Here is a 26957-nt window from a genome sequence, read left to right on the forward strand (position 1 = left end):
CTGACCATAATTTCAGTATACTAGGGACAGTTTCGTCTATAGTGCCAAATTCTCCTTCTGGCTGCACTAATATATTTGTATTTACTTCACTAGCTAACTGAGCTTATGTACATAAATGTAACATTTTTTTCTTTGGGTTAGGTGAACCTAGATGAATACCTGACTTACACTATTTCATTTTTTACATGAATTTTTAAGATTGAGGAGAGTCTTCTCAGCACGAGACGTGATCTCATTTGACTTTAGATCTGACCCCAAATAGCAAATGGAATATTTGTGGCCTGATACTTAATGCAGTGTGGCTCCTTTTCCAGGTGCATACATCTGGTCTTTAATGGCCATTTTATCAGGACTGCATCATTTCATCCTGGTCTTTTCACCACAAATATTTGATTGTAATAAGATCTGACCATGGAATGTGTCATCTGTAGTACTGAATATATAGAATGGCCTGGGTTTACTATTTCTATCTTCAAGGGATCCCATGTGCTGTTAGGGATGACAATTGTTTCATGGAAAAACATTGCTGACAAGATGTTGTGCAATGAGATTTGCATGACCAAATATCCTGTGAGTAGTCCAGTGGTTAGGATAGGAAACAGAGAGTCAGGATAGCCTGGCTCGGTTCCCACTTCACATACTGACTCACTGTGTGACCTTGGGGCAAATCGCTTAGGCTGGAATTTCCAAGGAGGCTGAGAAGGCATAGCTCCCAGGGGAAACCAGGCAGAGCTGGGTGCCTGACTCCTATACATCTCTTGGCAAACCTCATGTCTCAACTGTTCTGCACCTCCATTTGACCACATCAGTACAAGGGCAAGGTTTATATTTGAGTCTTCTGGCAGAAATTGTTTATGAAGGAAGTGATAATCATGGCATAAATATGTGGTCTTTTCCAACACATGCTATTCAGTAGGTACAAGCAGATGAACAAACCATCTTTGCTCCTTGAGAAATGCAGTGTGGTTTCTTTCTCTTCTATTAAAAGGATGAGTTTAAAAGACTTAGGGATTGTCAAAACCATATCTCCAAATGCAGTTTGCCTACAAACCAGCAGCGTTTGGGGGCATCCCAACAGGCCATTCATGGCAGTAGCAGCTCTCAGTCCCGCAGAAGCTCTTCAGTACGTGCTCAGGGAGGCATGGCTTCTTCACTACTCCATCACTAGGCTTGTTCTAGGATCCAACACTATTCTTCCCCACCTCACCAAACCATGACCCAAAACATAGCCAGCCCCCCATATTCTCCACTCTCCTCCTTCCAACCATGGGAACACCAGTCTTGTACCCTTGCTGTTCACCCAACCAGATATTTCAGTCTGCGTCTTTCCATCGCCTCCCACCTTGCACTCTCTTATCACCCTGCCCTGCTTTTATGTCCTAATAGGAGACACAGGTGCTGGCAGGGCTTTTACAGCAGCCACTAAGGCAATAAGGTATTGCTGATCTGCTGCTGGATGCAGAACACGTCATGAATACACTCATGACAGAACTTACAAAATTATCTTTACTTACACTCCTGGAAGCTGTCTGCAGACCTCACTTCAAAGTGGCTTGCAAATCACCAGGGAACCACACTGTGAGGAGGTCCCTGGTAAGCCACTGGGTTTGAGTGGGCACACTGATACAGAAGTTGAGGGGTTTTTTTCTCTTATAAAGCAAACAAAATTACATAATATGGGAGATTTTTACACACAGGGTGAATTTCAACCAATGTTTTGGCTTGGAAATAGCAAAAGAGAAGAGGCAACTCTTTAGATCAAAGTGAAACCCCATGTTTTAAAATTTCTATTCAAAGAGAAGTACTGGGTTTGAGATGGCAATGTTTTGTGATACTCTCGATATTTCTAAATCTCTATTGAAAAACGTTTAAATGCTCTCAAAAATGGCTATTGTCTAATCAGAAACTGTGACTGTAATGAAACCCTTACGAAATTGGCCAGCTTCAGCTGAAAATGTGTGACGGACTCAGCTGTTTTGGCACTGAGCTTGGGTCTTGTTTAATTTGGGAAAATAATTTAATGGGTGCCCAAATCTTCTGTGAAGGCAGTCCAGTTACTACGATTTACTCAGCAGTGCAGGGATAAACAGACAAGCAGGGAGCTTGCCTATCTACAGCCCCTGGTGCTGCTTTAGATCTGTAAGGTGTCTGCCCTAGTCTCTAGCTGTGATTCTGGAAAGACATGGGTCTATTTTGAGTCTTCTGCCATAGCATCCATCCCTGTGCTGCTGTGTGGATAACACGGTGGGTCTAAGACAGCACCAGACATCATGTTTATGCCCACAGCCACTTGGTCCCCTATGGTGAGTTTGCTATCCTGGAGCTTTGCCTGGCTAGAGAGCAATGTGGAAAGGTGTCGAGGTCTTCTCACCAGCAGATGGGAGACAGAGTGGGCTTGTATACACGACACTGTATAGAGACCCAGAGAAAGGAAACAAAAACATCAAGGTGAACAGCAAAACAAATGGAAACAGGGAAGCTTGGCTCAGCACTGAATGCCCTTCACATGAAGCCAGGCAGGAGTGCCGAAGTTGGGGGGGGGGGGGGGGGGAGGGAGGAGAGGAGGGAAGGGGAGTAGAATTTGGCACTGAAATAACTTTTAGCTCACATAGAGTGAATTTCCTTTTATCACTAGTAGCCTGGGTCATGGAGACTCAGAGGAAACTACCCCATTCCAAATGTTTGATAATGAATATATTTGGCTGGCTGCTACTTCCAGATGTGACTGAATCCAGTTTGTATATTTGACTGATAACACAGTTTGGCCCAAATCTTTGCTCTCACTTACAAGCCCAGAGTACAACCTGACCACCTTCCTGTTGCCCCAACTGCTGACCCACGTGCTGCTGAACAGTCTTCTGCTACACGCTGGAGCAGCTTAGAGGTTGCTGTCACTTGTGCCAACATTTGGTCTTTCCAAGGGGCTGCTACTGCACCTGGATCACCAAGATGCCAAAATGCCTTCAGACTCATCCCTTTTATCATAACACGTGCACCGAGATGGCAGCAAGCAACATTCCTCGGCCTCCCAACACTGCTCTGGCAACTCCTCCACCCATTCTCCTGCCGCAAGCTAGGTCTGTTTTAGTGTAAGTGTAGAGTAACAGAGCAGTGTAAATTTGCCCCAGATCAAAGACAATCTGGCCTCATCCCAAAGGTTATTTTCTTTAATCTCCGCTTAATTTGGTTACCCTGCCCAGCAGCTTTACAAGGCTCTGAACTCATGACCAAGGAGAAGCTGAAGCTTGCTTGCATCCCCCTTGTTAGTGTGCCACCTGTACCACATGCTGTCCAACAGCTCACTCCTTTGGCTTTGAAGAAGACTCAGCTCAACTAGTCTGAGGGAGGTGACTGGGCCAATAAATTATTAGCACTGCAGCTGTGAGGCAATCAAGTTGAGACAGCAGTTGTAAGTACAAAGAAAGAAGGGGGAGACCGGGTGTACTCTCCAGATAAGATTAATCCAGAATTTTACAAATTCTACAAATCTCTGGACACAGCAAACTCGACTCCTCCAGCAAAGATTTGATGGAGAGGGAAACATTATTTCTATTGTAATATATACACACATATATAACTACTGTATTTGCTTGCTTCCCAGAAATCACTTTTGGTGTCTACAAGTGAGGAAAAAAAAAAAGGTTGTCACAAGTTATGACAGTCTTTGGAGAACTGCTTTAAGATAGCTTTTTTGTGACAGAGATAAAAACAAGCAAAATAGAAAATGGGGCAACTTTATTACATTCAAGGTCTTGTGAACCTTTCAGTATGTGTGGGAAATTCATTACGCCATTGACAACTTTCACAAATGTTTTTCCCCCAAAATTTTATCTTGCATTTTATAGGCTTCTCAGCTCGTGCAATTGTTTAAACGTGATGTGTTTATTAAAGCAAAGGGAAGGTTACAGCTGCTTTTTGATATTTGTGCTGTAGTTACAAGAATGATCTTAAGGTCCTTTCCAACCCTAACCATTCTATGACTCCATGATAAGCTGAGCTGCCCAGCATGGTGGGTTCTCTCCATACACCCTCCTCTGTCTGTGTGTGTTTGTGTGCATTTGTTTTATGTTTCTGTTAATGTAGGGAAAATATAGGAAATCCATATGTCAGCAGCATGCCTTATTCGTGCACACATAAACACGCGTCGGATCAAATGGAACGTCTCCTTTTCCTGGTACGTATGTACTGCCATACCCTGAAACAGACGTTTCCCTCAAGTCATTTCTGCATCACTTCAGTTTTCCTTAAACAAACGCTGAACCTAAGTGGGTAGGACCTGCAGGTTCAAACCTGTGACGGAGACTGAACTTGAGACATGGTTTTCAAATGAGGTTCTTCAGTTTCCATGAGAAGGCCCTGCCGCTTCCACGGGCCTAGTTCGTCTCCACCGAGAGCCGGGCAGCAATACGCACTGAGGCCACCGAGACGGCACAGCCAGCAAGCGCCGCTTCCGATTCTGGGGTCAAAGGGGCCGGTGGTTTCACACACCGAACTCGCCCTCTCACGCCCCGCCGCCGCAGCCCCGCAGCCCCCGCGCTCCCGGCACCGCGGCTGGCAGCGGCGGCCGGCCGGGCCGCTAGGGGGGGACCGGGGCCAGGCTGAGGCGCTGAGGCAGCGCGGGGGGCCGGGGCCGGGGCCGGGGCCGGGGCGGGCCGGGGGCAGCCCAGCCAAGCGCTGAGGGCCGCGGGGCTCGGTGCCGTGCCAGGCACAGCGCTCCCCAGCGCCACGGCCCCGCCGGCTCCTGCCTCTGCTGCCGGTGTGGAGCTGCCCGCCAGGGTTGTACCCGGGGGACTCCGCCTGCCCCGCCACCGCCGCGCTCACACCTTGTTCCCAAAGTGACCCCCGGCTGCCGCTTGGTGAACCCGGCCTGCAGCCCGCGGGGGGCTGCGGTGTGAGGTCCTGGCTAATGGTCGAGAAGCTCCTGGAGACATAACCACGAGCCTGGGAAGGTGGGGGCGCAGCGCAGCCCCCTCTCCTCCGGGAGCCTCCCGCGGCACCCGGGGGTCGGACGGAGCCCCTCAGCCCCCCCCCCACACACACCCCCGACGGCGAGTTTCAGTCACCAATAAGTCAGATTGAAACACTTCAGTGTTTCTCCGAGCTAAAATAAAACACTAGTTCCCCCTCACAAGAAAAGTATTTTTATTGAATGCTATTCCACGTTAGTACGAAGACACTAACAGCGCTGTACAAAGAAGTCCCTATATATCACCCAGTCAAGTAGTCTAAACAACTGTGCTGGAAGTTTTCCAGCCTTGCCCAGTCAATGACCACAGACTTATTTGGAAAGCAGTCATTAGCAGCGGCAGTCCTGTAATCCTGCCTTCCTGCCCCTCTCTTCCTCGGCAGCTCTGTCAGGGACAGACACGCGGGCTGGTGGCTTCACGATGTACACTGCCAGGAGGTTAAGTGTGTATTTAATGTGCGATTATCACACCCAGAGAACCCATGACACAAGACCCAGGACAGGGTTTTATGGTTTCAAGGGGTCACAGCTATGTCACAGTCCTAGGAGATTTCCACAGCTCTTAAGAAACCACGTTCAGTCAATGAATAACAATTTAGTTTATAAGTAATCAGCTATTAATCAGATTCTTCCATTTATGGAAGAATCTTCTTTTTCATGGCAACCTTAGGAGACACTTGAAGCACCCTCCAGAACCCATACATTCCTAGGATGAGACTACAACATTTAGGATATTGAATACAAGGGAGGAATCTGATGCCACATCCTTACCATAATATACAGTGACTATTTGTCATTATAATAGACCAGTTGATTCATTAAATATGTATGTTGTTTACAACAGTGCAGCAAATAAACGAACGTCATTTATTGTTCTGTGCATCAGACTTGGTTAGATTGCAAAAGAAGAATTACAACAGCAAAGATCTTGGCCTGGGTCTCAGTTTCCTTATTGATACACAGGAGATAAATCTGCAGTACTCATCTTCCTAACAGATTTATAGTGAGACAAAATGTATGAATGTGGAAGATGCATTTGTATTTTCAGAAAGTGATAAAGAAGTATGATGTAACGAAGTAAAAAAAAATCTTCTGTAAAACAATATACTCTGTGTAGCTAATTTGAGCTGACAAGTTTTGCATAGTTTGTCATATTTAATCAGCATACATCAATGATTCTGAAATGTAAAGTGGCATAAACAGCAACTCACTCCTAACTGGTATTATACAGATATTGGAAGTAATAATATGTTTAGATTTCATTGGCTTTACAAGGCATTTAGTGGTGATATGAACAAAGAAATTAAAAAGTTGCAGGGTGAAGCTATGAAGTGTCTGATGGGTCCGTTCATAGCAAACCTTTCATTTTTGGAAACTATCCTGTATATACATTATAGCCTTAATGATTATTCGTGTCCAGGTATTTAGACCTGAAAATTGCAATAGCGGTGTCTGTGTTCATTATTTTTCTGCAGGACGAATGAGGGGGTGTTTGGATCTCTGTGTGCAGGTGTGCACTTATGCACATGAATGTGAGCCAGTAACATCGAGCTTCTAGCAAGGAAGACAAGTTCAGTAGATGAGCTTTACATTCCGCTAGGGTTGTCACATGGCCTCTGATCTTTCTTATCGTAGGCAGAAGGAATTCATTGGCCTAGGCCATGTCTAGTACCCATGAAAAGGAGTCCTTTCATGTACACCTTCCAGCTTCTGCTCACACATTTTTGAATGAATTCTTCCCTGCAGAAGTGCTGACAATAACACAAATGTCTCAAAAAGCTAGAGGTACCCCTTATTTGGAAAAGTACAGAATCACAGAATGATTTGGGTTGGAAGGGACCTCTAAAGGTCACCTAGTCCAAACCCCCTGCAATGAGCAGGGACATCTTCAACTAGACCAGGTTGCTCCAAGCCCCGTCCAACCTGGCCTTGAACACTGCCAGGGATGGGGCATCCGCAGCTTCTCTGGGCAACCTGTGCCAGTGCCTCACTTCCCTCACAGTAAAAAATTTCTTCTTTATATCTAGTCTAAATCTACCCTCTTTCAGTTTAAAAACATTATCTCTTTCCCTATTGCAACAGGCCTTGATGTAAAGTTTGACCCCCTCCTTCTTGTAGGCCCCTTTTGGGTACTGTAAGGCTGCCCTAAGGTCTCCCCCGAGCCTTCTCTTTTCTAGGCTGAACAACCGCAGCTCTCAGCCTCTCTTCATAGGAGAGGTGCTCCAGCCCTCTGAATGTTTTTGTGGCCCTTTATGTAGCTGATAGTCTTGATTTCGGCACCCTTTTTAGAATACAATTTTTTATGTTATGTATCCCTATATCAGAACAATATCGACTGTAATTCAATAATCTTAACTTTCAAGACTCACTTTATCTCATACGAAGTAAAGATAACACAGACCTCCTCATTTCCCACTGCGTGGCTGCAAATATCATATTCAGTATTTCTCCACCCTCTCTAGACTGTATGTCTAGACATACACAGCAGAAAACCCCGTTCGAATTCAAATGTATCGGACACCACTTGGTGTGGCTGCTGCAAAATGAAATTTGGCCAAAATTGCTCAGTGTAATCAATATCTTGACACTCCACTGGGATTGTCACAAAGCCTCTGATTTCATCACCCCACAATGAATGTGGTTGCAGCAAGTAATCTTAATACCCAATAAAATTATTTTACAGACATGAAAAAGCTCTCTCTTGCCCCTGGTCAGTACCAGGAATTTGTGGGTAGGGCTTTGCAGACTTGCAGTATTTAAATGAAGCTTACAGACAAAACAACAAGATATGTTAAACACTCCTAATAACATGGTCAAAAACCACATGGCTCCTCTTAAAGGCAGTCATGGAATTTAAACAGCAAAATAAGGTGCTTGATTAAATATGGAGTCATAGGGGGATACCTTATTATATATAATTACTTGTAACACACCTGAATACTTTTAACATGGAATCTCATGACTTTAAATAGTCGCATTTCTCCAAACGGCGCAGATTAGCAAACAGATTAGTGTGTTTACTCAGCCTTAAAACAAAGCCTTCTCTGAAGTCAGTGGAGTGATGACTTGTCACTTTTTATGCCACCTTGTTTTTCGTGAAATTGTAGAGATGTGATTCAGAGCAGCATAATTTTACCTGAAAGGAAACATCAGTATTTGGACCATTTTTTTCCCTAAAAGTATTAACCATGGTTTTCATGTTTGCCCTTTTATTTTTCTTTCTTTCTCAGCATCTTTTCTCATCCTTGGTAAAGCAATTGCTAAAACATTAAATGACCCGAATAAACTTGAACCTGGGTTCAGAACTTTCCTAACAGACTAATTCCAGTTTGCGACTTCATGGTGATTTTTAAGGAGCTGTAGCATGACTGATAGGAATGTACATGTATGTACACACACTGGTCTGACTTTTAACATGGAATCAGAGCTGCCCTCTCTGCCTGCTGCTTCGCAGTGATCCCAAAGCTCTGTCCTTCCAATGCCTGACTTGATAAACTGCAGTTTACAATTATTTCATTCTCCTTACAGGAAGTGGAATAGTGGCCACAGGTATCCTGGCAAAATCTATGAGAAGGTGTATGTTGGAAGTAAAAGAAATTATCTTCAGGAAAGTATCATGTATTGTCCTCAGGATGACTTATGCAAACGAGGAAAAGGATTCTCCAGCTGGGTCTCTGCTGGAGCTTTGCTGCTATGGCTCTACTAGGAAGTCTCTATAGCCCGCTCTAATCCCAGTATAACATTCCTTCTCAGCTGTTCATCCTCCCAACACTCCTGAGACACACAGAGTTCATAGAATCATAGAATCATAGAATCGTAAGGGTTGGAAAGGACCTTAAGATCATCTAGTTCCAACCCCCCTGCCATGGGCAGGGACACCTTGCCCTAAACCATGTGGCTCAAGGCTCTGTCCAACCTGGCCTTGAACACCGCCAGGGATGGAGCATCCACAACCTCCCTGGGCAACCCATTCCAGTGCTTCACCACCCTCACAGGAAAGAACTTCTTCCTTATATCTAATCTAAACTTCCTCTGTTTAAGTTTGAACCCATTACCCCTTGTCCTACCACTACAGTCCCTAAGGAAGAGTCCCTCCCCAGCATCCTTATAGACCCCCTTCAGATACTGGGAGGCTGCTATGAGGTCACCACGCAGCCTTCTCTTCTCCAGGCTGAACAGCCCCAACTTCCTCAGCCTGTCTTCATATGGGAGGTGCTCCAGCCCTCTTATCATCCTCGTGGCCCTCCTCTGGACTCGCTCCAACAGCTCCATGTCCTTTTTATGTTGAGGACACCAGAACTGTATGCAGTACTCCAAGTGGGGTCTCACAAGAGCAGAGTAGAGGGGCAGGATCACCTCCTTCGACCTGCTGGTCACGCTTCTTTTGATGCAGCCCAGGATACGGTTGGCTTTCTGGGCTGCAAGTGCACACTGCCGGCTCATGTTAAGCTTTTCGTCAACCAACACCCCCAAGTCCTTTTCTGCAGGGCTGCTCTGAATCTCTTCTCTGCCCAGCCTGTAGCAGTGCCTGGGGTTGCCCCGACCCAGGTGTAGGACCTTGCACTTGGCTTGGTTAAACTTCATAAGGTTGGCATCGGCCCACGTCACAAGCGTGTCAAGGTCCCTCTGGATGGCATCCCTTCCCTCCAGCGTATCAACCGAACCACACAGCTTGGTGTCATCGGCAAACTTGCTGAGGGTGCACTCAATCCCACTGTCCATGTCACCGACAAAGATGTTGAACAGGACCGGTCCCAACACCGATCCCTGAGGGACACCACTCGTTACAGGTTTCCAACTGGACATCGAGCCATTTACCACAACTCTTTGCGTGCGGCCATCGAGCCAGTTTTTTATCCACCGAGTTCATGCAATACCATTTGAGAGACAGGCAAGAAGGAGGATGATCTGCCCAAGACCCGCAGCCAGCCCGTGGCAGAGCCCAAAGTAGATCTGCTCCCAGTTTCTGCTTGCTCTTCCAGACCTTTCTTTTTTTTGGCACACCCCCAAACTCATCCTGCGGCTCGTGAACCTTAACAAACCTTTCAATGAAGCTTGTCTGGGTTTTGGATTGGTAAAGAAATTTGAAACCAAGGCAAGGCTTTGTGTTGGTATGTGCTGCACTGTGAAAATTTCACATGCCTGTTTTTCACCCTGCTTGTCCAGCCATAATAGCACAGCACAGCAGGCCAGAAAACTACAAATTTTACTGAGTGGCCCAGTTTATAAGAAGAAGGTGGTGAGAGTGGTGGGTATGGAAAATGGGTTTTCAAGAGTTTATGAAAGTTACCACTTCCTTTGGGAATCCACATTCCTTGCAAAATCTATTCCCATTCCCATCCATACAATCCCTTTGTTTTTACTGCAGTGGTCCTGTGTATCTAAGAATTTGGCACTACATATTTGTTAAGAGACTCTTCATGCGTAGTTTGAATTGCTCATAAAATCCTGTTTTCTGCAACCAGTATGGAGAAATACAGAATAACGAGGTTAACTGAAATCGAAGGAAAGCAATTTTAAGTCTTTTATAAAATTTTAAACAAGAAAGGATAAAGGGATCAAACAATAGTGGTTTTAATATGCCTGTGTTAATGCACTCTTGGAACCAGTTTGCAAGTCAGCCATGAAAATGTGCAGTCTGAAACATGCTTGCACTGCTTGCACTGAGGCATCCAGCCTGCTAATCTTCATCCCAAATGTAGACATACACTGTAAAAGGCACACAGCTTGTGCAAACTCTTACTCAGCACAGTAGTCCTTATTTATTCCCCTGGGGCTTTTTACTGCTACCACTGAGGTCTATAGACTATTAGATTAGCGGGAGCAGAGTTAGATTCATACATGAGATCAGGCCCTACGCTGCTGTTCTGGCAAGTAAGAGGATACAAGAAGCTCTTTTACTTTCCCTTCATAGCTTGTTTATGTTGTATTTTAAGTAGCAAAGCTCACTGTCAAACCACCATTTAAAATTTTATTGTGCCTACCCAAGCTGCGCTAAAATGGAAGGTAAGTAATCTGCTTCAGTCCCAGTCTTGCTGTATTTTTCATTTTCTCAGTGCAGCGAAGGTGGTAGGCAGACATCCGCTTTCAGATCCGATTGTGCTGACCAAAGAATCCACCATGTCTGGCTCCTTCACACTTCCCACCATCTGTTTAGCACTCCCCAGTACTGCCAGCAGAAGGACTTGCAGGAGAGTTTAGGCAACCTGCTGCAGACAACGGCTGCTGGGATGGCTCAATCCACTGCCAGCAGCCATCTGACTTGAAAGCGACTCTTTGTATCCCACTGCTTTTGAATTTCTTTTGAATTTTAGCCATATTGGTTGGTCTTAAAAATAAAAACAAACAAACAAAATAAGACACCACCTCAGCCTACAGAACTTGCAAGAAAATTGCTTATGTTTTTATCCACTACTACAACAATATTATACAGAGGTAGGAAGGTAAGCGGGTAGATAGGCAGAAAGACAGACAGATAGATAGAGGGGGTTTTGTCCTGTAAAGGCACAGTCTTAAAACAAAAGCTGCTGCACGCTTACACATGCAATCATATTTCCTCCCATCGTAGACTTTTAATCTGTATCTAAACATCCCAGAACAGGTTGGGGTACACAGAACTTTCTGTCTAAGGAAGCTGGTCCATTTTCTCCATCTCTGTCTTCCAATTTACATACGAATTCATCTTCCATTGCTTCTCCAGAATACAGCAAAGGCAGTAGAGAGAAATGTCCTACCATTAAAGGGAGTCAAAGTAATCGCTGCAGATGCACACAGTTTAGGTGTGTTGTGATGATTCTGGCATGAAACCCATTGATCTGACCTCTTCTTTTGTCCTGTTTTCATTCTTCATGACATATGTCATGCATGGTTAGCACATTTTGTTTAAGTTTCCTGCTCCCTTCCTTTATTGTCCTTCCTTATATGAACACAGTAGTTATGAGAAGATATTTATCATCCATACCTTGCATATCCAAGGAGTACACATGAGGAACAGCTTTCAAAGGCATACAACATGAAACACTATATTATAAAGTTTACTTACCTAAAATTGCTTGTTGATAATTTTACTCTTTTGAGATCTTTCTTTGACAGACTGTTTTTGACAGGCACCTTCCAGACAGCTCTGCAGCATCTAAACTGAACTGAACAGTCTGCTGCATAAACTGAAAACCACAACCAACAGCACCAGGACACCCCAGCATATGAAAGATTTTTTCTTAAATCTTACCAACTTTCTGATTCCAGAGCCATATTTTTATTTTCTAAGGATATCTGTAATGCTGGTATAAATTTAGCTCCAAGCATTCAGTCAGTGCACAAACCCTGCTCTTACTAGTGAAAAGACATCTGAAACAACATTTTCTGTAAAATGATAATTCATGCTAAGCTATTACAAGGCTTGTTCAGAAATGGTAGCATTAACCACAATAAGTTTTAAGTGCATTTCCTTTTTTCTTACAAAAAATAAAGGTCACACTTAAGTTGACCCATCACACACATAGGTTGTAATTGCCAATTTTGTTTTAATTACTATTTTAATGTGATTTCTATAAATCATAGTATCAGAGCTGACTGCAGTGGGCAGGGACATAGAGGGTTGTCTAAACCCTTGTAAGTGTGCTGAAGGTTTCTTTTGTCTAACGCACCAGCTAACTTCTTGATTAGATAAAGACCTAAGAAAACTCCTCTGCTGGAGAAGATGGCAATCAAATGTGGAAATCTTCACTGTATAGAGCACCCTGGGGTTTGTTAAATATCTGCAGATCTGCTTGTTGTAAGTGACAATGTTTATTCTTGCAAGTGAATTCCAAGATAGCCTGGCTTCCTTGGGGTTTAATCTCAGGCTTTTTTTGTTTCTCTGATTAGTTGGAAACTGTAGCAGGTCACCCCGGCTCTTTGAAGAATGAAGGGTCTCATTCCAGGGTGAGGCCCAACGAATTTGTGAATGAATGAAAAGTTAATTGAGGAAAGGGGTAGAGCATACTTCAGTCATAGTTAATTTAAGCAAAGCTGATAAGTTAGTAAATAGAAACACCAGTGTACTCTTTCAAGTAGAATTTTTGCTCTTACTGATATCTTAGGTGCTGTTTCTCTGGCCCTTTTAAAGATTGGTGCTTGTCGTAGACACTTTATTATCTAATCTTCTGCCCAAAGAGAGATTCTGTAGTGTTGAGTAATTACAAATAGATTGAGCTCTGCTGGAAAGTGCTTTTACAAAAATAAAAGGAAAGCTCATGCCCTATAAATGTTGTGATTTTTTTACTTTCTCTTCTTAAAAGAATATTACTTTTTTTAACTAACATTGTGGAAAATAACATGAACATCAGGTCACCATTTTTCAGGAAAGTGAATGAAACTGTTGAATCCTTCTGGATTTTTATTGTACTTGAAATGTCTTTTGTAACCACTTCAGGATTGTGGTAAAGTACAAGCATATATTAATGGCTTATTAAAAGGCATCTATAAAATTTTAAACTGTTATATTAAAGCTAAAAACAAATTGCAGAAAACTCATAAGCAAGCAAATGAAAGTCACTCTTCCTGTGTAGGAAAGTGGAAGAGAAAGCTCGGCTTTGCTAGGGGAAAGCTGCTTAAGGAAAAGGCATAAATGTCAGCTATGCAATGAAGAAAGGAGAGTGGTGAAAAAAGCAAGGGCCACAGGCAGCAGATCTTAAAGCCTCTAAGGCAACTTTTTCTATGAGTTAGAGAAGCCACAGCAAACAGCTGGAGATGGAATCAAACATTTCTTCAATTTTAAATACACATTGGACTTACACGGGGCTTGTCACCCACACATCTCAGAGCACCCTGCCATCGCTAATGAATTTAGTCTCCTGCAGTCCTTGGAGGTGGGTGTTATCCTCACTTGGTAGATAAGGAAAATGGAGCAGGAAAAGTTTAAATGATTTGCGATGCATCATGCAAGATGACTGCAGAAGAGTTAAAAATAAAAGATAATCCCAATAAAGGCAGAAGATGTGGGGCTGTTGTATGGTTGTACTGGCAAACCTGCAGGGTAAATATGATTCAGTGCAGCCATGAGTGCCAGAAGCTGAAGACTGGAGGGTATTTCATTTGCTACACTCACATGCTCCAGACCAGGCTTCAAGAGGGCTGATTCTCCTCTCAGGTGGTGCCAGTGCTTTGCAGGGTGACTTCACATTTGAAACAGCCTCTCCCTGCACATCAGCTGCTTACCTGTCCAAGGTGAGGACCTTGACACAGATCTATATAAGCATTTGAAAAAAAAGAAAAAGCAAGAGGTCTTAACTCCTTAGACACAGTACTGAAACTTCGTGGATTAATTTGATTTAATTTCAGATCTAGATTAAGCTCACTGAATTGAATTTAAAAATTATAAAAGAAAGAAGTGTGAGACTCCAGTTCATAGATGTCCAAGGTACAATTTTTGCAGGTTTCTAATGGAGCCCTACAAGCCCACCTCTCCTTTTCCCTTTCCATCTCTAGCAAAGGGAATTACTGCAATTGAAATGCGGTCTTTCAGTTTCCCTTGTGAAGAGCAGGTCCTGCTGAGGTGAGTGACTAGTCATTGCCTTCCATTGCTTTATGTTTGTGTATATGCATATGCAGAAGCTAATCTGTCACAAAATTTCATTTGGGGGTCCCCTAAAGCTAAAAATATTACAGCCGTCATTGTTTTTACTAAAAGAGGAGCCATTTGAGCTGTTACAAACCCAAATCCTAACACATGATGATGTTAAAGGCGACAGGTACAAGTCCACTGCTTATCTGTACAAAACAGCTACATGACAAGTAAAGAAAATCTGATTTAATTAATGTATAATCACATAATAACACTTACAGTGTGATCTGAAGATGTCTCCACTGGCAGAATTGGTTTCAGACAAGAAAACAGGCCTGAGGTCCCAAGCCTAGTTAGGCAGCAGTTCAAGACATGCAAAGCTCAGGAGGAGGACTGAAGGACCTGTGCCTTCATCTCTGCTTGACTCCAACCTACATCTAAGACACTGAGTCTCCAACTGCACCTTACCACAAATACAAATTACTAAAACCCTCCCACACACCCTATTTACTAAGTTAACCTGTTTGATTTTTGTGCTTAAAGAATGGTGGACACAGAAGACATTGTCTGTGCCATCAAGGGGTTATAAACAGCTACTTTGCTTCTCCATAGCTCAGCCGAAGCAGGTATTTGTCTTACAAAAACAGAAACAAGAGTTGCACTCTTTCTGCTGATACCAAGACATCATTATCAGCAAAATAAACAGCAACTGATGAAACGAGAAGATAAATTGCAGAGCCAACTTCTAGCAGTCTTAGGTCATGTTCAGTTTCAGTAATCATGGTCAGTCTTGTGCATAACCACAACTAACTAGCATGATTTGAACAATTTTTCGCCATGGATACAAAGTGCAAAGGTTTGTTTAAAAATATGCTGTTAAAACAGGAGTTAGTCTACTTCAAAAGCCTTTTCAAAATTGCATACATGAGCCCAGATCCAAAATAAAAACACCTGAGAGTTGCATGATGCAGTGCTTCGTTTCTGAACCCCTGAATGTAATGCAAGACACATCTTGACTATGACGCTTGCTGCTGCCTCTGTTCTGAGGATGCAGGTGCCTTCCTGGCATAGCACTTTGTAACCCTGGGAAGGATGCTCTCTCCTTGTGCTTTCTCCAGAAACACGAGGGCTTCCCTTCACCTAAAGACCTCAGCTTTTCTCCAGGAGGCTGGTTACTAAGCCATGGTGCCAATATGCTGCCCTGTTATGGCTGATATCGTGGAGGTTAGATCATTTACCCAGGCTGGGAGAGTTAGGCTTAGTCCTTCCTTACTGTAGTAGGGATTATGCCCACCTCCTGCCACCCAGCCTCTAGCCTAGGCAAGATCAGGAGCCACCAGGGAAAGACTGTGGCTTCCTCACTGTGGGGTGCGCAGAGTCCTGGTTACTGCATGGGACCAGCTCTGTATACACATTATCCACTTGCCTGTCAATTGAAAATAAGTAATATGGTGCTCTTCTGTCTCAAGTCCATAAGGCTTTTATACCTTCCCCTTCCTCTGCTGTGGCTACAAATGGCTTTTATGAGAAGCCTGGTCCAGCAGGCAGTGGTAGGCACGTGCCAACCGGGCAGAGCCCTCCTGAGGAGCAGCTGCTTTAATTCACCATTGGCCATGTGGCTGGGAGCCCGCATGCCTCCACAGCTGTCAGCGCGGGGGGACCTCACTGCAGCCTGGACCAGGCACCGGCTGGGTAGCCTGCAGCACAGCCCTCCTGCCTCCCCATCCCCCTGCCCCCTCTTTGGCCCCAGTGGCTCAAAATGAGGAACTCAGGAAACCCAGATCCTGGGAGTGGAACACACAGCACATGGAGGAAAGATGCTGCATCCGTGTCTGCCACTGCCTTTTGCTCTCCTTTTGAAAAGAGGGAATCTTTGGAGGGTTTGTTATATGCCCCTCTTTCTTTCTCCTTCTCTCCTTTTAAAGGTTTAATCCTTATTTCCATAGCTTCTCTGCTGTCCACTGTGTCGGTACGTTTCTTCTCTATAACTGGAGAAAGCGTATTTTATTTATTACAGCTGAAGACACTCAACTTTTAATTTGCAAGGACTCATTTCCCTCCAATTTTGTTTCCTTTCTAAACTGCCTTCACCCACCCCATCCCCCAGCACCACATTTTCTCCTCTGGCAAATTCCTGCTGTGGCAAGGAGTGCTGCTTATCCAGGGCCCAAAACAGCTCACCAAGGCTCTCCTTTCCTCTTCCTCCTCTTTCCTCTTCTCTCCTCTCCTCTCTTTTCCTCTCCTCTCCTCTCATGTGGCAAGCAAGGCAGCAGGAGCAAGAGCCATGCAAGGAACGGACAGATCAAGCCCTGTGTGCAGAATTCAAACAGAGACCCTGCAAAGCAGCCAGCTCAATTTAAACTTTGACCTTTTCCCTCTCTCTGCTGTGATACACAACAGGCACTTACCAAACCCAGGCTGGTGAAATAACAGGCTTTTTTTCTTTCTCTTTTGGTTTTGTTTTCTTTTTACTACTGATGAAGCTGTGCCAGAGGAAAAGTCAATCTTTTTCATCTTTTGTAAAGCCAGCAAATACCTCCATGTTAACAGTTTAGTTGTAAGTGTGAAAAATATTTACAGGCTTCTATTTAAAACTAAATAAAAATAAAATAAAAATCAGTGACCAAGTCTCCTCCCACCCTCCAAAATAATAAACCAAGCCTCCTATTAACTCTTCTTTAAAAGTTTTCTTCTTTTAGGTATAGAAAACTGTAATTTCCTCTGGTGAATACACTTTTAATTATAGCAACCACTTTGTTTTTTGTTTTTAATTACAGATTCAGTGCTAAACAAAATTATATTTTCAATTAGTCGAGTTTTCTAATTATTTTAATTTCTTTATTTTCTAGGTCTTTTAAAAGTCAGCGGGTAAGTCTTTTATGTCTCGCAGTCAGTTAAGGAAAACAAATGCCATTCCTACTTGATGTTCTTTAAGCTTCAGTGATTTTGTTATTTTAACATCTCTTAAATGTAAAGAACTTTTCAAGATGTCAATTCTCCCAGCAATGAACGTAATTAAAATGTACATTTAAATTAAAGAGATAATTAATTCACACCATTCCATTTGCTTATTACTTGACAGTCAGGGTGTATTAAAAGCTCAGACCTGTTAAAAGAAAACATGGAGAAAGAGGCACAAATAAAACAATCGGCATCAAAATATCATTTTCTGTCACCATTTTCCTATGTTCCTATAATAAAACTGTCAACTGCATGAAGTTATTTTCTGCTTTTTATGAGCATGGATTATCCTCACTTTCCAGTGAATTAATTTCACTGACACTGTAAATTTTTGTTTGTGCTCATTTTTCTTTTTAATTTTAGAAGTCAGGATAGTTATAGCTATTTCTATATTTAAACATCCCCCTCACCCATTCACACCCCTGAAAGGCTGCCTGGACTATCAGTAACTTTTTCCAGTTAATTCTGTATAACAAGTCAGTGTTTCCTTTGTTTGAAAGGTGACTTCTAGAACCACTCACTTCCAAATAGGAATAATGCCCATTTCAGGTTTTATTGTTATTATTTTCTTTACCAAAAAATCTGAGCCATTTGGGATTTGGAATGGAATGTGTTTTGTTTCAAGGCAAATAAATAGTGTTTGTGGAAAGTCTAATAATTAGCAAACCGCTCTTTTCTTGTTCAGGGGGCTGTATTGATTTGGGCGCGAGCTCCCTCTGGTAAAGCCAGGCAGCACCGGCCTTTCACTGGCTGGCTAATTCCTACATATCTACTATCACCAAAAGAAAGGCACAGAGAAACAAAGTTGGTTTTGTTAGCAGCTCTGGTCCCCCTCCCCTCTGCCTGGAGGCACCTTCTCGATGCGGGTGAGCATGGTGCTGCCTGCCTGGCTCCCGGCTCCCCCCTGGCCACTCACAGGGCACACGCTGGTTTCCTCCCCGGCTCCCTGAAGGAAATCGACAGCTTTCAAGAAGCTGGAGCCATGCCCCATGTCTCTGCCGAAGCCTCACCAGCAGCCTTCCCAGCCTTGCAAATGGGGGAAGCAAGCCCCACCAGCTGAATGAAAGGGTCCAAAGCGTCACTTTTGGCCAGAGCATCATGGAGAAGCAGGAGGTGTCGCTTTGGTGTTTGGTACATTGCTTGTTTTGGGTGGAGAGAGAGGTTTGTGCAGCCCACCTGGGAAAGTAATGAGAAATCTGGGCTTCTGGAGATCTCCCCCTTCACCCCTAAAGGCAATCAGATAACCCCTCCGCAGTCAGCTTTCCAGGGAAGGGCAGGTCAGATGATTACTGTGGGCTCAGTAATGACCAAAACATCTACTTAAAAGCTCCTTTATGAAGCTGTTCTTCAGAAGTTGTGAGAAGTAGCTAAGCTGAAGAGCCTTTTGGGTACAAGCTGTCTTTGGCAGTGTGAACACAGTTGAGCTGTTCCTGATTGCATGACTGGCTAGGAAATTTTGACTGCAAAAGCTCAGTGTCACTGTTGAGACAAAAAAAATGAGTAAAGTACAAAGGCTATTTTGGGCATAATAGCTAGTCATTCTGGACACTAAGGAAATACCCACATACCCACACATCACAAGACATTACATATATGGAGAAGCTATGATAGCTTCTGCTGTTTCATAGTTTCCATTAAAAAGTTCTCTGTCCAAGGATTTAATCATTCACCCATAAACATTTACTCTGGGGCAAAACTACACATACAGTGTCCCTTGAAAAATGGGAAGAGAGTTGTAAAAACCTACTACCCAAACCAAGTAATTTGATGCAAAGATAGTATTTTGTTAGTAAAAGTTCCAAAAAAAGATGGTTAGCAATAGACGGTTAGCAATAGAATAAGACACTTATTTTCTGCGTCTATACTTTCAGTGACCATCAATAGATTGTATTCTTTTGATATTCCACCCTGCCTGTGGGATTTTGAAAGTGTTTACAAATGTTAATTATTTGAGAGTTACTGTCAGGTAAAGCATAAATTATTCCCGTTTGACACATGAGGAAACCAAAGAAGGAAGGCCAAAGAGGTTCAGCTTGATAAATGAACAAATGGCATGACACGAGTTCCAGAATCACTAGTTTTCTAACTAACTTCTTTCTTTCAAACATCACCTCTTTCTTCAGGTACAGATAGGTGTCTCTGTGCCTTTGCAGCAGAAAAAAAATAGAGACAAATTCATTTGATTTTGTGATTTAGACATGTACTGCAATAAATGTGCTGTATCATCTTTGAGACTGCTGTACTTCAGGTTTTTGTCTCTACAGTGAATGATTGACCATAACAAAAATAGATGCATGTCACCCTAGAACGTTTGAGCTTTAATCTTGAAAGTGGATTAAAGTAATGTATTAGAAGTGCCAAAGTTATGCAGGTGACAAAGTGGAAGGTGCTATCTGTCCTGGGAGGAGCTTTCCAACATTGATCTAAGTAGAAACACCCCTCCACTTAGCACAGGTTGTCAGTGCTGAACATCTTAAGAAACATCAATTCATTAAAAATTAAACAAAACCAACCCAAACACAACTTTTCCACCCTTAGTGATTTCTTTTAAGCTATTAGGACACATTTTTCTCACCTTTTCATGCTTTTTTACCACAACACAGAAAGGGATCTTGTACTCTCTGATCTCTGCATGTAAATAGAAGACCGCTGGGCTCCAGGAGCTGGAGCTTCAGAAAAAATGCCCAACTACTGGAGATGGGCAAATACGAAACATTACACTTCTGACGGGCTCGCAACCCCAGATACTGCTGTAAACAACTTCATTTCTGTCAAGCTCGTGACCCCACTTGTAACTTCTATGACCCCACTTCTGGTCATGACTTTTAGTTTGGGAAGTGCTGCTGGAGATACCGAGTTGTTTATTTCAAAAACTATGCTCAGAGCTGCTAACTCCTCCCCCCCAAATGAAAACATCAGGAGTCAGACTCCAAGAAAGTTGTGAGATGGAAAAATTTTGAATATGGTCATTTAGAGCCTTTTCTTTGAGCCTACCTTTCTGTTTTAACACCTCCTCCCCTTCTGCAGGATGCATGCATAACAATTACAGCCCTACCACCCTCCTCAAACTTATAGTGAGCAAAGTAACGGTGACCTCCTCTGGAAAAGCTCTTGTAAAAAAGAAACACAACACAGAAATCAAGTGCTATCTGATACCATTGAGAACTCACAGCTTCTCCTTCATGTAAAACCTCGCAGTGATTGATACCAATCCAGGCCAGCCCACACCTTCCTCTTCCTCCATCTGAACCTGCAATGACTGCCTTTGCAGGAGGCCGTGTCTGGACCCCTGCTCTCAGAAACTGCGGGGAAGGGAGCATGGGGCTGGAAAGGTGGCTACCCAGGCTCTCAACTCCTAAATCTGGGACAGGTTTAGTTCCCCTGACTGGTTATTCCCTTTCTCCGACCTGCCTCCTGGGGAAAGTCGCCCAGAGGTGCTCCAGCTGCATCCCTTTAAACAGCCAAGCACCCTGGCCTTTGCTTTCCAGCAGACCTATTCTCCTGCCCACCACTTCACAAGAGAGGAGATGCAATAATAGGAGTCATGCAATAAGAAGAGCTAAAGAAATAGTGGTAGCTAAGATAGCTCCTCAATTAATGAATGCAGCTAGACCAAATTGTGTCTGGAGGAAGGAGAGGTGGCTAACTGATCTTGGAGGCTGCAGGGATGAAGGAATTTTGCTCATGAAAACTAGCCCATATTTATAAAAGTGAGGAGTGCATAATTATGTTTTCATGTAGGGGCTGGAGGAGTTCCTGGGGATGTAGTGTGAGTAAGTGTAGCCCATCATAACACTGCCTGAGATTCCAGCTCTCTCCCATCAGCTCTATGGGTAAAGTGAAGAGTTGGAACCGTGGCTGTAGGATACAGAAACTGAGGTAGAAATTTCCATCCTCAAGGTTATGGGACTGTGCACAGCAGCACTGCCCTGGGATTTGGGGCAAGTGGGGTTGGGAGACAAGCAGCAAGTGGTCTCTCTGTGGTAAGCACACTTTGCTAATTATTTCTTACAATAGTGCCATGAAGAACTCTGTTTAAGCAAGTAAACATAGTTCTGACTTATTATTCCAGGGACCTCACTTTGAGTTGTAGCTACCAGGCCTGATCACCACCCAGCCACTGTATTACAGTAAGTTCTTCTGAGTTGCTTCATCTCTCATAGCTGTTTCTATGTTTTGCTGATTACAAAAAATATTTACAGACTGGCAACGAATTAAATATGGAAGAAAAGTCTATGGTAATGGTAACTCTGTGGCACAGACCATGTCAATGGAGTTGTAAGTTAGTTCTGAAAAATCTCCCCTTGCTTTTCCCTAGCTATTTCACAGTTGCTCTGTATGTTAACATGTTCCACACAAGGGTCAGCAGTAGTTAACCATAATGAGGTAATTACAAGGTACATTGAGTACAGATGTATGTTAAGGGACATACATTAAGGATGTAGACTAATGGTGCCGTGGTGACAGCAATTCAAGACTTATGGCAATGTTCTGTACATTGAATGCCTTTAATATAACTTTTTTAAGAAGTAGGCTTTATCAGTTTTGTTTTTCCTTGCTACTGTATGTATTACCATGTGTAAATTTACCTCTGTGTGTGGAAACAAATGACAAAAGTTGGGGATGTCAATCTAATGATGCAAAATGGGTAATAGGTGTGTTTGTATTTTTTGGTCCAAGCTTTCTTTATAGATTTAAAATGACCCCATTGCCGTTAAAATGAGAAAGTATGTTTTTGTTATCTTTTCTCTGTGTGTGATTTTGACAAAAATAGCTGCAGAATAGGTGAAGAGGAAGCAGTAAGAAAGTTGGTCAAGTGAAACAGCTGCATTGGCCGCAAAGGAAAGGAATCATGTGAAAGGAATTGAGAATGAAGGCAAAACATATGTTTGCATCATAAGCGCAGCTCTTGTAGGTGTCTGAGCTACCTTAAGTAAGGTAGTGTGAGTTCTCCAGGCAGGAGGCACACAGCAGCAAGCAGATCAGCATGGGCTGTAAAACTTGCTTCAGGCTGGCTAAGGCACAGTCTTGGGTGGTTAATCTGTGCTGTGCAATGTGCTGCTGTGATATCACTACTAGCAACACCTGAGCTGCTAATTTAATACCATTCCCCAAGCCACAGTGATGTACACCTCACACCTCTGCAGCACGAAGGCACTGGGGGCAAATTCTGAATCTTCTTTTGGTGAGAATGAGGACCCTCATTGAGGGCAAAGGACGTCAATTTTTGGGTGCTGAGGTGAAGTCGTTGCACTTCAGGTCTTGGGATGGTTTAGTATTGATAAGAAATCTCATTCCATAAGGATGTTGCATAGTTTTATTCATATGTGCATAACAATAAGATATTATGATGAAAGAATAACATGAAAGTCTCATGAAGATATTCTGTATTCAGTGTGAGGTTTGAATAGTATGTAGTTATCCATACAGGAAGTCCCAGGCTTAAGGACAGAAAAACTATTGAAGAGATTAACAAAAAATATCCTATGCATTGGAAGAAGGTGCAGTAATAGAAAGAGCATGTTAACATTTAATTAAAAGACCACCACCAAGATGGAAGATGCCTTTTGATTAAGCTGTCACCCTTAACTTAGGTATTTTCCAAACTGTATGCTTTACAGCTCGATTACTTTAAATTCTGGTGTTTCTATCTTCAGAAATAGATGTATATAATACACATTGTATATTTTACTTACTGACAAATCACCATAGGGAGACTGAGTCTTCATCTAAACCAACGTAACAATGAATTTTGCATGTGACTTGGTTACCTGTTGTGACATAGAGAGATGTACGAGTGTACGCACGTACCGTGGAGGTGTAATTATGCTTATATAAGTGCACATACTTAAAGGGGACTCTTATTTACCTTGCTTACGTGATGCATCAGCACCAAACTACTGGTTTTAGTCATACTTAGAAACATTATAAAATTAAACCTGCCTTAACATTTCAAGTGTTGAAACAGTCAACAAAGAAACAACCCCTAAAAGTGAACAGTGAATTTTCAACCATGTAAGAAGTAGTTTTACAACCAGAAATATATATGAAATATATGGCATAGAAACATATATGTATTTATTTAAACTACAGTTTTTTCCTTAGTCCAGCAAGTAGCGCTCCAAGTGCCTGAGAAGCAGCATCCGGAGCCGCAGGGCGAGCTCAGGAAGCCCAGTCTCCCGCAGGATGCGGTCCGAGTCTCACAGGGTTGCTTGGTAAAATAGCTGCAAGTAGCAACCGAAGCGTTTTGCAGGGCTGGGATATTCATAGCGATCGCTGTCCACCCGCGGGCGCCGCTGCCTGCCCCCGACCTGGCTTCACTCGCATTTAGTCATTCCGCCACCGCCCCCATCGCGGTTCCTTTCGCGGCACACCTCCGGCGATGCCGCGTTTCTGCTGCCGGCCCCTCGGGCACAGGCGCTCGGCACCGGGAGCCCGGGCGCGGGGCAGCCTCCGGGGCGGGGGGGGCTGACTCAGCGCTTCCTGTGTCAGTCACCGGCGGCGCGGCGGCCCCCGCGGAACAAGGCGCGGAGCGGACGGGGCCTTAGTCACCGCGCACGGAGCCGGGGGCGCTTCCGACCCAGCCCCGCGGCCCAGCGGGGACGGGCGGTGGCGGGTGGAGGGGCCGCCTCCCCCTCCGCACCTGGGCGCGGGCCCGGTCCTCCCCCGGGAGCGTTCGGGTGTGACACGACGGCCGCCCGGCCCCGCTGCCCCTGTTCCATCCCGTCCTGAGCGGGGCGGAATCCCCCGGCCCGGCCCGGCTAGGGAAAGAGGGAAGGAGGGAGGGGGGGATCCCTCTCCGGCTCCGCGGCGGTTGGAAGGCAATCGATCTTGTTTAGGAGCTGGTGCGCAGCTAACACTTCCTGCAGTAATTTGTGACCATGGCTATTGATTGTCCTCGTCCCGTTCGCTCGCCGCCCCGACGCCGCGCAGTCTGGGGAGGAGGAGCCCGGCCCGGCGAAGAGGGGGAGGAAATCCCCCCTCCGCAGCCGCCTTCTTTGGGGGTCCCTGCGCCGGGCCGCCGCTTCCCTTCTTCATCTTGGTTTTTTTTTTTTTATGAATGGACTGGATGCCCAGTGACACATTAGCCGCCTTTTCTTGTTCTTGCAAAAAGCCAGCCGCCGTGCGATGGGTTCAAACCAAGTTCCAGCAACAGCTCTCCCCGCTCACTGCGGGACGGGGAGGAAAGCGGTGGCCGTATCCGTACCCGTTCTTCCCCCTCTGGCCGGGCCGGCAGGTCCTTGGGGGAGAGGGGTTAGGGGGGTATGAGTGGTCCCCTGAGGCAGGCCGGGGTCCTGGTGGCCGGGGGGAAGCGGGGAACAATCACACGGGCCGGGAGGCGAGCGGGAGGGGCTTCGGTGGTGGTGGTGTCTCTCACGGTGCCCGGGGAGCGGGGTCCACACGAGGTGCAGGACCTCCGGCCCCGGGCTGGACTGAGTGCGTTCCGCTCGCCTCGGTAAGGCGTTTACGATTTCTTGTTTTGCCCTTTAACTCCCCCGCCCTCCTTCCCCTCCCGGCTTACACGGACCCAGCGGTAGTGACACGCACACGGAGATGTTTACCCGACACAAAGGTAAAGGGTTCCTCCCGCTCCCGGCGGCAGCCCCGGCTACGGCCCCCTTCCTAGCACACCCCCGATGCGGCGAGCCGGGAAGGAGGCGCTTGCTTTGCGTCTGCACGAAACTTTGCCACTTACCCGTGGTTTTTAATTAATCTGCTATTTAAATGCCTCCCCTCCCCCCCCTTCACCGAAAAAAAAACCCTCTTCACCGATTTTTTACTCCCGCTTCCTTTTAAAGATCGAGACCGCGCTAGTCGCCCCTTCGTCCCTTCGTCCTTAAACATGATTCATTTTTGTAACACCCCGTGCCCCCCCGGCTGTCCTGGGCGAAGCGGAGGACTCGGGGCGGGGGCTGCATGTTTTCTGAATGGTGGCAGGAGCAGGGGGAAAGTGGTGATCCCTTGCTGCTGTCGAGCTGGCTGCCCGATCGTGGGAAAGTGGCTGCACGTAAAGCAGCAGATTCTTTGTCCCTGTTGTTCTTCTGTAATCGATCTCACTTCAAGTCGAGGGGTGGAAAACTTCAAAGGCAGATCAGGCTGTTGGAGGTCGGGGCAAGAGCACAATCAGCTCGTAATGCACCTACTTTGCCTCCTCCCCCTCTTACTCCTCCTCTTTCAGGAGCGGGGAGTTGGATGGGGTGGGGGTAAGGGGGAGAGCCCTCCGATCTCTAAAGTACATCCAATCAATAAATAACATGCAGACTTTGTGGAAGGAGCGAGAGGGAGAGAGGGAAGGAAAAGAGTCGGGGTCGTTAATGCACCCGAGTCAAGCACACAGGCTCCCGACTGCACTTTTTCTGTCTCTCCCGTCTTGTCTAAATAGCTGCAGTCTAGTAATATATAGAATAGTGGATCGGTTTGGGGTTTGGTTTTGCCTTTTTTGTTTGTTCATTTGGTTAGTTTGGGGGTTTTTGTGTGTGTTGGTTGTTTTTTTGTTGTTGGGTTTTTTACCTTTCCCCTCTCTAGGTCAGAGTTAGGATTGTGCAGTTCACAGTGTGAGTTACTATAGGAAAAAAAAAAATAGCTGCTTGGCACCAGCTGAGGGTTGTCCTTCGTAGGGTGTAGTACGAAGCAATCTACTATGGCATGCAGTTTTAGTAGGGGGGGAGAAGCATGGATGATGCCAAGGCAATACATAATCTGTGGACATCTGCCATTCACAGCCAGCTGTGGCTGGGACTTTGGTCCTATCTGCCAACATGTGAAAACTACATCTAGGAAAAGATATCCTAAGTCATGGAAATGTGCTCTCATGCTGAAGTATGTTGTATTAGAACACCATTTTGATAGACTGGAGTAGAAAAAGCATGCAGCTGTTTTGTTAGCAGAAGTTCATGACATTTTCTAAACAAAATATTTGGGATAAGCTCTAGATCCACTTCCACTACCTGCCTGTCATGGTACCTTGAACTTTTTAGTACTGTGAGAAAGCTGAATTTAATGTGATCAATGATTCTGTTACTTTATACTGCTTACTGGTCCGCCTTGATTAAACATTTAAATACACTTTGATTGTATCATACTATTTTCTTTTTCCTGTTAGCTAAATGTGCAGAATTGGAAATTACTGAATTCGGTGAGTAACTGTTTAGTAGAGTTTAGGTTCCTCCCCCCACCCCAGTTTGTGCACATCTAGCAGTAGAAAAATGCATAAAGAAGCTGCTACACAGGCCTATCTGTCTCTAAGACTATTTTTAGGATTCCCTTGCCATAAAAAAAACAAAACCCTGGTAGCACACAGCAGGTGCTGGAGTGAGCTATTTTGAATGCTGGGTTGTGCCACCAACTATAGGGTAGTCCTGTGGGTGCTGTAACTCATGACAGGAACTTGATTAGCCTCAGGCAGAGGAGAGGTGACAAGATAACTGCATGTCAGTCTGGCATCTCTAGTACCTTAGGTATCAGTTGTGTTATGCTGTGCACAGG

Source organism: Strigops habroptila, chromosome 3 (genome assembly GCF_004027225.2).
Source record: "Strigops habroptila isolate Jane chromosome 3, bStrHab1.2.pri, whole genome shotgun sequence".
In the NCBI taxonomy this organism is placed as follows: domain Eukaryota; kingdom Metazoa; phylum Chordata; class Aves; order Psittaciformes; family Psittacidae; genus Strigops; species Strigops habroptila.